Source organism: Haematobia irritans, chromosome 1 (assembly GCF_050003625.1).
Source record: "Haematobia irritans isolate KBUSLIRL chromosome 1, ASM5000362v1, whole genome shotgun sequence".
NCBI classification, from domain to species: Eukaryota; Metazoa; Arthropoda; class Insecta; order Diptera; family Muscidae; genus Haematobia; species Haematobia irritans.
The window spans coordinates 43,165,078-43,177,579 of record NC_134397.1 but is presented as its reverse complement, the minus strand read 5'-3'; the positions used below and the strand labels follow the sequence as shown (position 1 = coordinate 43,177,579).

The window sequence follows — 12,502 nt, the reverse complement described above, 5'->3', positions numbered from 1 at the left end:
ACATACTTGTGCCAAATTTGAAGTCGATTGGACTAAAACTGCGACCTAGACTTTAATTACAAAAATGTGTTCACGGACAGACGGACATTGCTATATCGACTCAGGAACCCACCCTGAGCATTTTATATCTAAATCTGAACCTATTTCTTCCACAATCAATAGGGTTCAATTCTGAGCCAAAGCACATACTTGTGCCAAATTTGAAGTCGATTGGACTAAAACTGCGACCTAGACTTTGATGTGTTCACGGACAGACGGACATTGCTATATCGGCTCAGGAACCCACCCTGAGCATTTTTGGCAAAGACACCATGTGTCTATCTCGTCTCCTTCTGGGTGTTGCAAACATATGCACTAACTTATAATACCCTGTTCCACAGTGTGGTGCAGGGTATAAAAAGAAATCTGTAAAAATTTAGAGAAATTTTTAACAGGAAACTACCAAACAAACAAATCTAATTTTGAAAAATTTTATTTCTATAGAAAAATTTGTCAAAATTTTATTTCTAAAGAAAATTTTATCAAAATTTTATTTCTATCGAAAAGTTCTTCAAAATTTTATTTCTATAGAAAATGTTGTCAAAATGTTATTTCTATAGAAAATGTTGTCAATATTTTATTTCTATAGAAAATTCGGTCAAAATTTTATTTCTATAGAAAATTTTGTCAAAATTTTATTTCTTCGAAAATTTTGTCAAAATTGTATTGTTAGAGAAAACTTTGTCAAAATGTATATTTATATAGAAAATTTTTCTAGAGTAAATTTTGTCAAAATTTTATTTCTATAAGAAATTAGATCAAAATTTTATCTTTATAGAAAATTTTAATAAAATTTTATTTCTATAGAAAATTTTGTCAAAATTTTATTTCTATAAAAAATTTTGTCAAAATTTTATTTCTATAGAAAATTCGGTCAAAATTTTATTTCTATAGAAAATGTTGTCTAAATTTTATTTCTACGAAAATTTTGTCACAATTTCTATTTCTGAAGAAAATTTTGTCAAAATTTCTATTTCTATAGAAAATTTTGTCAAAATTTTATTTCTAAATAAAATTTTGTCAAAATTTCTATTTCTATAGAAAATTTTGTCAAAATTTTATTTCTAGAGAACATTTTCAAAATGTACCAAAAAAATTCTACCACCAAACAGGAAAAAATCTACAATTTTGGTAGAATTATATCAACTGTGGCAGCCATGACGCCGAGTCGTTTACATTTATATCGTGTGTGAACATAACCATAGCGATTGGCGAACTATTTTTGCGCTACGAACAAATACAGAAAGCTTATCAGCAAAAATGTTCTCTGTTTGATTTCCGAGTATTTTTGATGCCAACACAATATCATGATTTTTTAATATTCAACATTGGATTTGAACAAAAACATCTAATATGATTGTCGAATTATTTGAAGGCGAAAGAATTTCGATGCGGTCGGCCAACAACAATGCCATAAATTTTTATTTGGTAAGCAATGGTAACACTATCACATTTTCCGTCATTTCTGCTAGTCGTCGCGTGATTCTGTGCTTCCCATTAGTTGAAATCTTGATCTATTGAAATGATTTAGGTCAACATACAGGGTGTAAAGCAACAAATATCATAAAATTTTTTAATCACTTTAGATTTGTTCGAATTGGCTGTCTATTGCATGAATTATGGCCTTCAAACGACCGACCAAGCCATCGCGCACGAATGAGGCTCTACAGTATTTTGGCCCATTCACGGCAAAGCGGGTGGTAGTCTTAAGTACCAACATTACTCTCCACTGTACCTAGGGCCGAGAAATTCAATGGATTGAGATCAGGAGATTTTGGTGGCCATTGAGCGGTAGAAATGAAGCGAGCAAGGTTAAGGCGTTCTGAGTCCTTTTGGAATGTCCATGGTCTGCGGCCGAAATGTTTGCCTGCCCAGGGTTTAAATACTGTCTTTATGGCTTTTTCCCGATAATACTCGAAATGTATGTTGTCCCCTCGATCGATGAATAAAGCGTTTGAGTGCTTGAGTTCTGGTGGTTAATCGCAGGTGTACACTTTCAGCTGACCTCTTTGGTAAGTAAACCCGATCATTTTGTTCTTTCACTAACTGCTCAGTTTCGAATGGCTTCTCATCAGAGAAAACCAAATTCGGTTACTGGCCACTTTCGTATAAGCGAAGTGACTCCTTAGCTATTTTCATCGAAAATATTAGGATACAAGTCAGTGACGCCCGTTGTTTATATGAAATCTTCTAAAGCTTGTACATCTGTTCGATCCATTTCTATTAGTGTTGCCAGCTTTATGGAAAGTTTTCATTTACTTCTGAGAAATTGAACTATTCTAAAAAAATATTATCGTATACAAAAAATCATATTGAATTCTTTTCATGAAAATAAAATTTTCCATCTGAAATCGTTCAGACTTTAAGAATTTCCAGACACATTTACCATCAACATCGCACCAAGTCCACAAATTAACTTTCAATTTTCTGTTTCTCTTCAATTGTGGTCTCAAGGAGAATTCACTAAATTGAAATTTGTCCTAGTACAGGTCATAAAACTTATATGAGTGGTATACACAAAACATCCCCATTCTTTAAGTTCAATTAAATTTAGGTAATTTTTTCCAAACGACCTTAAATTCTCTTAAAGCTTAACATCAGTTATGTATTCTCTGACTCGTCGTAACACTACCCGGCAACACCAACAACAAGAAAAAAAACAGTGTGGCAATGACAACAACTAAAACGAATAGAATAGAGAAAGGGGGGATGATGAACAAACACAAATTCATACTTAAATTTGATGAAAATTAAAGTCGGCATATAAATAGAAACAGTGTGAGAGAGAGGTGTAAATGTGAGGCAAGGAGAGAAATATATATACATATGTATTAAAGCGTATACAATATTACATGAAATAGAAAAACGAGAAGAGGATAATAAGCAAAAAATAAAAAAAGTTGCAAATAGAACCCCCTCTATGCCCAAACTCATGTTGAGCCACCCAACAACAAACGTGCTGTGTCGGCAATGGGTATACGTTCGCGCACCCAAATGGAAAATAAAAAAACAAACATAAAAACCCAAAAACCAGTACACGAATCTTCTTTACCCACCCCACAGATTGTAATAAAAGAGAAAAAAATACAACCATCTCACCCACCGTCACCAATCATTTAATGGTGGATTCGCGTCCTAACTCATCCTCATTTCTCAAAACATAATAATCCACATGAAAATTATCAACTACGTTGTCAATGACGTTGATATCGGCAGCGACGCTGATTCCTTCACTATTATCACCACCCTCTACCAAGTAAGGATGGTGATGATAATAAAGGTTGCGCCAACTGAGCTGTGGCGTCGACACAAGTTGACGCGGTCAAAATAAACAATTTCACAAGCCTATATACACTTGCCCACATCCACAAAGCACGTGAGAATTCGTATGCGTTCTCTCCTGTTCTCTCCCATGGTCTCTCTTTCTTTGAGAGCGAGAGAGAAAATTATAACTCACAAGAGAAAAGTTTATTTTGTTATTGAGGGTTTATTCTTTCATTTTGCGAGGAGATTGAGGGGATATTTTGGGGTAACTCGGCAACATTACCATGTGATAGACAATTTATACATAGCATTTATATATTTACATACATACACGTGCACAATATATTGCATATACAGAGTAGCCGTATGCAGGGGTTTTCGATACAATTAAAACACTATGGTGTACACCAAACACCAAATCACTATTTTTAACAGTTAAAATCTCGATTTTGTATGAGAAAGTACTTTTGGAAATATCGAAAAGGTGAGATTTGGAGGATAATACGGACGTCTTACTTTGGATATATAACTTGGATCTAAGAACTTATTGTTTAACATTTAGTTTCTCGATTAAAAAGAAGAATTTTATAAGAATTGCTGTTTTGGGTTTACAAATTGCAGTTCTTATACTATTCTTACTATGGTAGTCTTACACACAAAGAAAATTTCATTAAAAGTCGGCCAACGAAAATTTTTCATTGATATAACGAAACATTTTCATTAATACAATGAAAATATTCGTTAATAGTACAAAACGTTACGTTAATTTGCAGAAAATTCGTTATATTAAGAAAAATTTCGTTGTATTAACGAATTTATTTCATTCGCTGACTTTTAACGACACATTTCGTTAATATAACCAAACTTTTTCTATTAGTGTAGTAGCAGCCCGATATTTAAGGCACACTTAGACTATTCAGTCCATTGTGATGGCAATATTAGAAAACATTCTTGGTATACAGTTTGTGGAGCAATTCCTCATCGGGTTTATGGAGCATTTCATTAAATCGTCTGTGTGCATAGTCATCCACAATTAGGGTGGAGAACTATCTATAGCCGGCTCCATCGATAGTCGACGATAATAATTTCAGAACAATCGATAGTTGACGATAGTACTATTGATAGTCGACGATAGTATTATCCACAATAATGTACATATTTGGTGTATATTTCAAATTTCTTTAATATTTAAATAAGAACATTTGACAACAATTGTGTAGTGTACGAAGAATCCTTCGCTTTCCGTCAAAGCCCTGTCAATGTCATTCTTTTTTTTTTTAGTTTACACTGAAAAAACAGTGAACAAACCAGGAAAAAAAACTTTCGGTTAATTTTAGAAAATTTTAAATAACAGTATTACAAACATTGACATCACGCCGATGTCATAAAAATAAGTAAATATTTTTCGACAATTTCAAGAAAATTTCCTAGACATAACTAAGTTTTTTCACTTGTTAAAGAAAATTTTGTAATTTGAAGGAAAAACTTGGAGTTCAAAATTGCAAGAATGTCTTTAGTGACATACGAAGTTCATGATGGACGCATTTTTAGTAAAGTTTACAAATTTAAAGTAATTCTGAACTATTTTGTGGAAGACGCAAATTTAGTTAATCTTTATGCTTCATTTGAGTATATTTTTTCCCTCGGTTTTAGTTAATTTAACTAACGTACTTAAAAAATTATTAGAGTAAAGGAAACTTTCTCCAAACGTAATAATTGCATGAACTAAAATAAAGTTAAATTGGCTTTAGTGAAATAGAGAGTTCACTTTTTTTTGAGTGTATGACGTACAAAACGGCTCTGAAGCTACTGAATGCATTGATGATCTACAACTGCTGATTGTCAATGCAATATTCTCAATATCCGGCGAAATAACTGGAGTGCTAGAATCAGGGGCCTTAATTTCCTAGATGGTCATGCAAATTCGATGTGTTTCCGCTCGTTTTATATTCCTTTCCGAAATTAACCTATTAGACGCCAAGACCATTTAAAATAAAAAAAAAATTAAATTCATTTATATATTTACACTTAACTTCAGCTAAAAAATATAAAAACAAAAAACATAAAAAAATAAACAAACACAAAATACAAAAAGAAACATTGCCTAATTTCATTTATAAACAAAGTTAAATGTTGCAAATTTTCTGTACTCAAGGGAGTACAATGGCAGGGAATGAGTTAAAGCACTTTGAAAATTTTTTGTCATCTAACCTTTTAAAATATCTCTATAGAGAAATATTTCCAGAGATTTTGTTTTAATCTCTCGGTCGCTAAATCTTTCTCTGAGTCCGTGCTGCTAAAATGACATGTCCGCCTTACGGCGTTCGACTCACTGATAGTGAATGTGAAAGCCAAACTATCGACTATCTATCGATATCGATAGTGCCATCGATTTTTCTCCACCTCTATCCACAATAAGAATGAATTTGGGGATGCTTTCGAATACAATAAAATTTCCTATTCTCATTCTTATGAACGGAGTTCTTAGAATAAGAGAAGAGAACGATAAACCGAATACTGGCTATGAGACAGGGAAATACGGTTACTATCTTCAACCTAACTTAAAAAGTTTTATTAGATTGGAAAAGATTTTTGAAGATTGAATATTCCCCGCCTTTTTATCCTAACGGTTAAATTATTTTCACACCTAATTGCCTAAATGTCGGAATTCCAATTTGTTTTTCATATAAACCGATAAACCAAATACTGGTCATCAGACAGGAAGGTTAGGTTAGGTTAGGTTATGTGGCAGCCCGATGTATCAGGCTCACTTAGACTATTCAGTCCATTGTGATACCACAGTGGTGAACCTCTCTCTTATCACTGAGTGCTGCCCGATTCCATGTTAAGCTCAATGACAAGGGACCTCCTTGTCATTGAGCTTAACATGTGGAACGCCGAGTCCGAACGGCGTTCCACATTCTAGTGAAACCACTTAGAGAAGCTTTGAAACCCTCAGAAACGTCACCAGCATTACTGAGGTGGGATAATCCACCGCTGAAAAACTTTTTGGTGTTCGCTCGTAGCAGCGAACCATGGTGGCTCCCATCAGACAGGAAAATCCGGTTATTATTCTCAACCTAACTTAGTATTTTTTAGTATTAAAAATACCCTATTCTTTAACTCCCCCAAATTACCTATCCGGTATAATTACTTAAAAAATTTATCCCCAAAATGGAAGGTCATTACATTTTTTTCCATTTGCACAGAAATGGAAAACTTTTTGAGTGGTGTACTAGTAACACTCGTATAACAAATGTAAGAAATCGCCCCTCAGAGAATACCACTCACTTTTTTAGAAGTGAGTTATTTAAAGTGACACTACTGTCTGATACAGTATAAACAGTATTAGGGCTGTTTTCTTTTAGCACTGGATATGCTAAGCCGTTAAGGACTAAAAGAAAACAGAGTACTCGTTTATCCAGGACATCTCCAAAAATATGCAACACTGTCATCAGCTGTTTAAAAACAATCACAGAATATAAGTGAAATCATGCATTTTTAATGTATCAAATGCGTCAATTAGTAATAAATATTTACTGCTGCGATTATTTATGACACTGTATCACTTTGAATTTCATGTTTTTCGATAAAATAGTCACAATAAATTGCTATTGTGAATCGAAGAAGCGTCACTTTATCCAAATACAATCTGGCAATATCGGCGCGACTTGCACTGATGAGATGTTCTTGATATAACACCAGTGCAACGATGTTCTGGATAGCCCATACAAATGTTTCATCCAGTGCAAAAAGAAAACAGCCCTATTCTAAATACAGTTTAGTAAACATTTTTTAAATTAACCTAAATTTTTTTTAACATAAACCAAAATTTTCCTTCCTGGTGGGTTCAGTTTTTTTTGGGTGTAATATTTTCGCTGTGTGAATGAAAATAAGGTTATATGGCAACCCTATTGGTCTCATGATATTTGAGTCTACGTGACGAAGATGAAATATGTAATGATGACGTTGGCTTTAATCGATGTTATTTTGTGTCTCAATGAATGGATGAACACGGTGTATGTATATACATATACATTTAAGAGAGCTTTCGCATTAATTGCTTTTATCGATTTTTTTCTTGAACATACATACTTGTTCTTACTTTTTTTTTTTTTTTTTTTTTGATTCGCAATGTTGGGTTTGCCGCATTCCCTATAGTTTTTGTCTTTCTATCTCTCTGTCTCTCTCAGCGCACACATCAAGCCACTTGTATTCCCATACGAATAAACCAAGCCCTATCGCAAGTTAGCTAGACGTATGACTGGCATACGCATAAATATAAATAAACTACATAATCAAAGTTTATGATGTGTAGGTACCGTTAGTTAAATGGGTAGAGGAGTGAGGTAATTCTATATTAAATGACATTAACAACAGCGATAACAACTACAACAACAGCAACAACAATCACATTAATATCCCCAGCCCATGCACGTTGAGCTGAGCTATTTGGATTTTGCACTAGCTTAGTTTAGATCTCTGGTGTGTTTTGTTTTTCGTTTTTTAGCACAAGGCCGAAAATGTTTTTTTAAGTCTTTCTTTTTTTTGCTTTTTTCTGTGTTACATTTCACTAAATGTAAATAAAAATGAATGAGAGTGAGTTGATTAGTTTTTAAAGCGAATGGATACATAAGTCAGTATGTATGTATATCAAATTTGCAGCAGATTTTTGGTAACAGTAAAAAATTTTTCCATGGTTAGAACATTTGGTCCGCTAATATCCAAAATTTTTCAATATTTATAAGACAAAATTGGTAATTAGTCCAAGCCAGTGCTGCCGCTACTACCTCAATCGAAGTATTTTGCTTCATTTTCACAAAATTTACTTCGTCACTCCTTCTTCCAAAAATCTGCTTCACTTTTTGTTCTGCTTCAAATTTATAAATTTTTCCCCATATTACCTAATTGTTTTTCCTATTCCTTTAATTACGATGAACATAGCGGTTTTAATGATTGAATTATTAACCGATGTGGACCAAATTTTGCATAGTTGTTAGAGACCATATACTTACACCACGTACCAAATTTCAACCGGATCGTATGAATTTTGCTCCTCCAAGAGGCTCTGCAAGCCAAATTTGGGGGTCCGTTTATATGGGGGCTATACGTAGAAGTGGACCGATATGGCCCATTTGCAATACCATCCGACCTACATCAATAACAACTACTTGTGCCAAGTTTCAAGTCGATAGCTTCTTTCGTTCGGAAGTTAGCGTGATTTCAACAGACGGACATGCTCAGATCGACTCAGAATTTCACCACGACCCAGAATATATATACTTTATGGGGTCTTAGAGCAATATTTCGATGTGTTACAAACGGAATGACAAAGTTAATATACCCCCATCCTATGATGGAGGGTATAATAAAATGAATTTTATTGTTTTGTTTTCAAAAATGTATGCTACTTCAATTTTATTGAATCTACTCCACTTTTTTTTTCCAAAATATACTTTACTCAATTTTTCAGTAGCGGCAGCACTGGTCCATGCATTGAGATATTTGCCAGTAACTCTTTCGTAGTAGGAGAAAAATGATCTTCATGTTATATGAGAGAGATCTCTCTCTCTCTCTACACGCAGAGAAGAAACATGATTGTCACAATCATATTCGAAGAGCAAAATAATATGATAGGAGCTATTTTTGCGGCGACCATGTAACATGTTAAACTGCAACCATGTTGGCTCAGTGAACATGGTTCTAAGAAATATGTAATTGTCCTCATCTAAAATGTTAATATATTGATAGAAAGAATTTTGTTTGAATGAAAAAACAATGGTCACGATTTAAAATATTATGGTATTCATTAAAAATGGTTTTCTCCTAGTTAAAAGAACATGGTCACAACCTAAAATGTTTTGATCTTTATGAAAAAACTTTTTTCATCGTCGAAAAAAGGACGCCACTTGAGAAAAGAAAACACAAAATTAACCTTATTTGTTTGTTTTTATTTATTTATAAACTAATTCATTGTTTATTTGTATTTATAATGCCGTTCAAGCAAACATCATATATTTTTACACACTCTATTTTATTTCAATTTCAACAATAAGTAATTATTCCATATTTACATCGAGTCCATCAAATGTACAAACGCAGACATCATGTAACTGCAAATAAAAATAAATGATACCATATAGCAAAATGCAGAACAAAAAACAGGTACATTTTTTCAATTACACTTTCATTTTTTGTGTTTACATAAAACCACGTGCCACTTCTGAATAAATAAATTAACACAAAACACACTAAATTCGTATTCTCCGTCCATTCCAAGAAACACGACTGACGCGCAAAATGAAAATCGTGTGTACCTGCTCAATGTTTTTATAAAATTCTTTTCGCTGCAAACAAGTTAAAAAATTAAATGGTCACGAAAAAATGTAAATGGTCTTTATGACCATGTAATGGTTCTAGACATGTCTATACTTAACCTATAAAAATACTTTTTCCCTGTAAAAAAGTAAAAAAATTGAATGGTCAGGTACATGATTTTCCCGACCATTTAATGGTCTCAAATTGTATCATTTAAATGATAGAACATGTTTGCGGTATTTGAGAACCATTCAAATGCTTATTGCCACCATTCATTTTTCTCCGATCGAAAACTATTTTTACAAAGCAAAATACATGGTTTTCGCGACAATTACATGTTCTAAATAAGCATTAAATGGATGCGGCAACCACGTCCAAACATGGTTTTTCTGTGCGTGTAAGCAACTTGCCATAACATTTCAGATTTCATACACTCACGTTAGTTAAAATAACTAAAATAGAGGAAAAAATTATACACAAATGAAGCATAAAGATGATATAAAATTCGGGTCTCCCACAAAATAGTTCAGAATTTCTTAAAATTTGTAAATTTTACCAGTAATGAGCACATCATGACCTTTGTATGGTACTAAAGTCATTTTTGCAATTTTTAACTCCAATATTGCATCAGGAACGAAAATTTAATTAGCAATATATCCATGAATACATTTATGCATTAATCTACACAAAAAAAAATTCTTTCTGCCTCCTCCTAACGACAATTTAAAAATGTATCCTTAAAATGTCCTGTATAAACAAGAATTTAAATAAATAAATGTTGATTTAATCAAAATTTCAATTGAATATGGAGGCTTAAAAGAGCTTAAAGCATATATAAATAAAACTGGAGCACACAGTGTGTGGTAAAATAAACTAGGTCATAACAAACTAACCAAAAATATTTCAAAAGTGTTAACATAGTTGAGCAATTATGTCAAATATGAAAATATATATATGGTTTTAATTGAAACAGGAAACAGAAGTAGGACGAATATTTTTTTTTTGGATCTATTTCCTTTGTATCCTATGGAAATGGTTATTAAATTTTTAAAGATCAAAAATTTATTTTATTGTAAATTTAAATTGTAGATTTAAACTCAGTTTCGTGTCAAAGTACCTACTGAAAGTTTCATCTTGATGTAGTCTGGGATCGATATATATCATGTTCCTAAGATCGGAGGGCTCAGATCCACGGTTGCTGCAGGAATAAATTGTTGACAAAATTCTCTATAAAAATAAAATTTTGACAAAATTCTCATAAAATGTTGACAAAATTCTCTATAGAAATAAAATTTTGACAACATTCTCTATAGAAATAAAATTTTGACAAAATTTCCCATTAAAATAATACTTTGACAAAATTTTCTATGAAAATAAAATTTTGACAAAATTTTCTATGAAAATAAAATTTCCTATTTTCCTATTAAAATAATATTTTGACAAAACTTTCTATAGAAATAAAATTTTGACAAAATTTTACATTTTCCTATTAAAATAATATTTTGACAAAATTTTCTATGAAAATAAAATTTTGACAAAATTTTCTATAGGAATAAAATTTTGACAAAATTTTCTATAGAAATAAAATTTTGACAAAATTTTCTATAGAAATAAAATTTTGACAAAATTTTCTATAGAAATAAAATTTTGACAAAATTTTCTATAGAAATAAAATTTTGACAAAATTTTCTATAGAAATAAAATTTTGACAAAATTTTTTATAGAAATAAAATTTTGACAAAATTTTCTACAGAAATAAAATTTTGCCACAATTTTCTATAGAAATAAAATTTTGACAAAATTTTCTATAGGAATAAAATTTTGACAAAATTTTCTATAGAAATAAAATTTTGACAAAATTTTCTATAGAAATAAAATTTTGACAAAATAAAAATAAAATTTTGACAAAATTTTCTATAGAAATAAAATTTTGACAAAATTTTCTGTAGAAATAAAATTTTCTATAGAAATAAAATTTTGACAAAATTTCCTATTAAAATAATAATTTGACAAAATTTTCCATAGAACTAAAATTTTGACAAAATTTTCATAGAAATAAAATTTTGACAAAATTTTCTATAGAAATAAAATTTTGACAAAATTTTCTATAGAATAAAATTTTGACAAAATTTTCTATAGAAATAAAATTTTGGCAAAATTTTCTATAGAAATAAAATTTTGACAAAATTTTCTAAAGAAATAAAATTTCGACAAAAAGTTTCTATGAAAATAAAATTTTGACAAAATTTCCTATTAAAGTAATATTTTGACAAAATTTTCTATAGAAATAAAATTTTGACAAAATTTTCTATAGAAATAGAATTTTGACAAAATTTTCTATAGAAATAAAATTTTGACAAAATTTTCTATAGAAATAGAATTTTGACAAAATTTTCTATAGAAATAGAAATTTTGACAAAATTTTCTATAGAAATAGAAATGTTGACAAAATTTTCTATAGAAATAAAAATTTTGACAAAATTTTCTATATAAATAGACATTTTGACAAAATTTTCGCTAACAATACAATTTTGACAAAATTTTCGAAGAAATACAATTTAGACAACATTTTCTATAGAAATAAAATTTTGACCGAATTTTCGATAGAAATAAAATTTTGACAAACAATTTTAAAGAAATAAAATTTTGACAAAATTTTCTATAGAAACAAAATTTTGACAAAATTTTCTATAGAAATAAAATTTTGACAAAATTTTCTATAGAAATAAAATTTTGACAAAATTTTCTATAGAAATAGAAATTTTGACAAAATTTTCTATAGAAATAAAATTGTGATAAAATTTTCTATAGAAATAGAAATTTTGACAAAATTTTCTTTAGAAATAAAATTTTGACAACATTTTCTATAGAAATAAAATTT

At 30.6% G+C, this 12,502-nt stretch overlaps 1 protein-coding gene across 4 annotated transcripts in view; it reads right to left on the bottom strand.

Annotated features, from left to right (window-relative positions):
* gpp (DOT1 like histone lysine methyltransferase grappa) overlaps positions 1-12,502 on the bottom strand; it is a 189,793-nt gene that overhangs the window by 72,241 nt on the left and 105,050 nt on the right. The gene's annotated exons all lie outside the window — the stretch shown is intronic.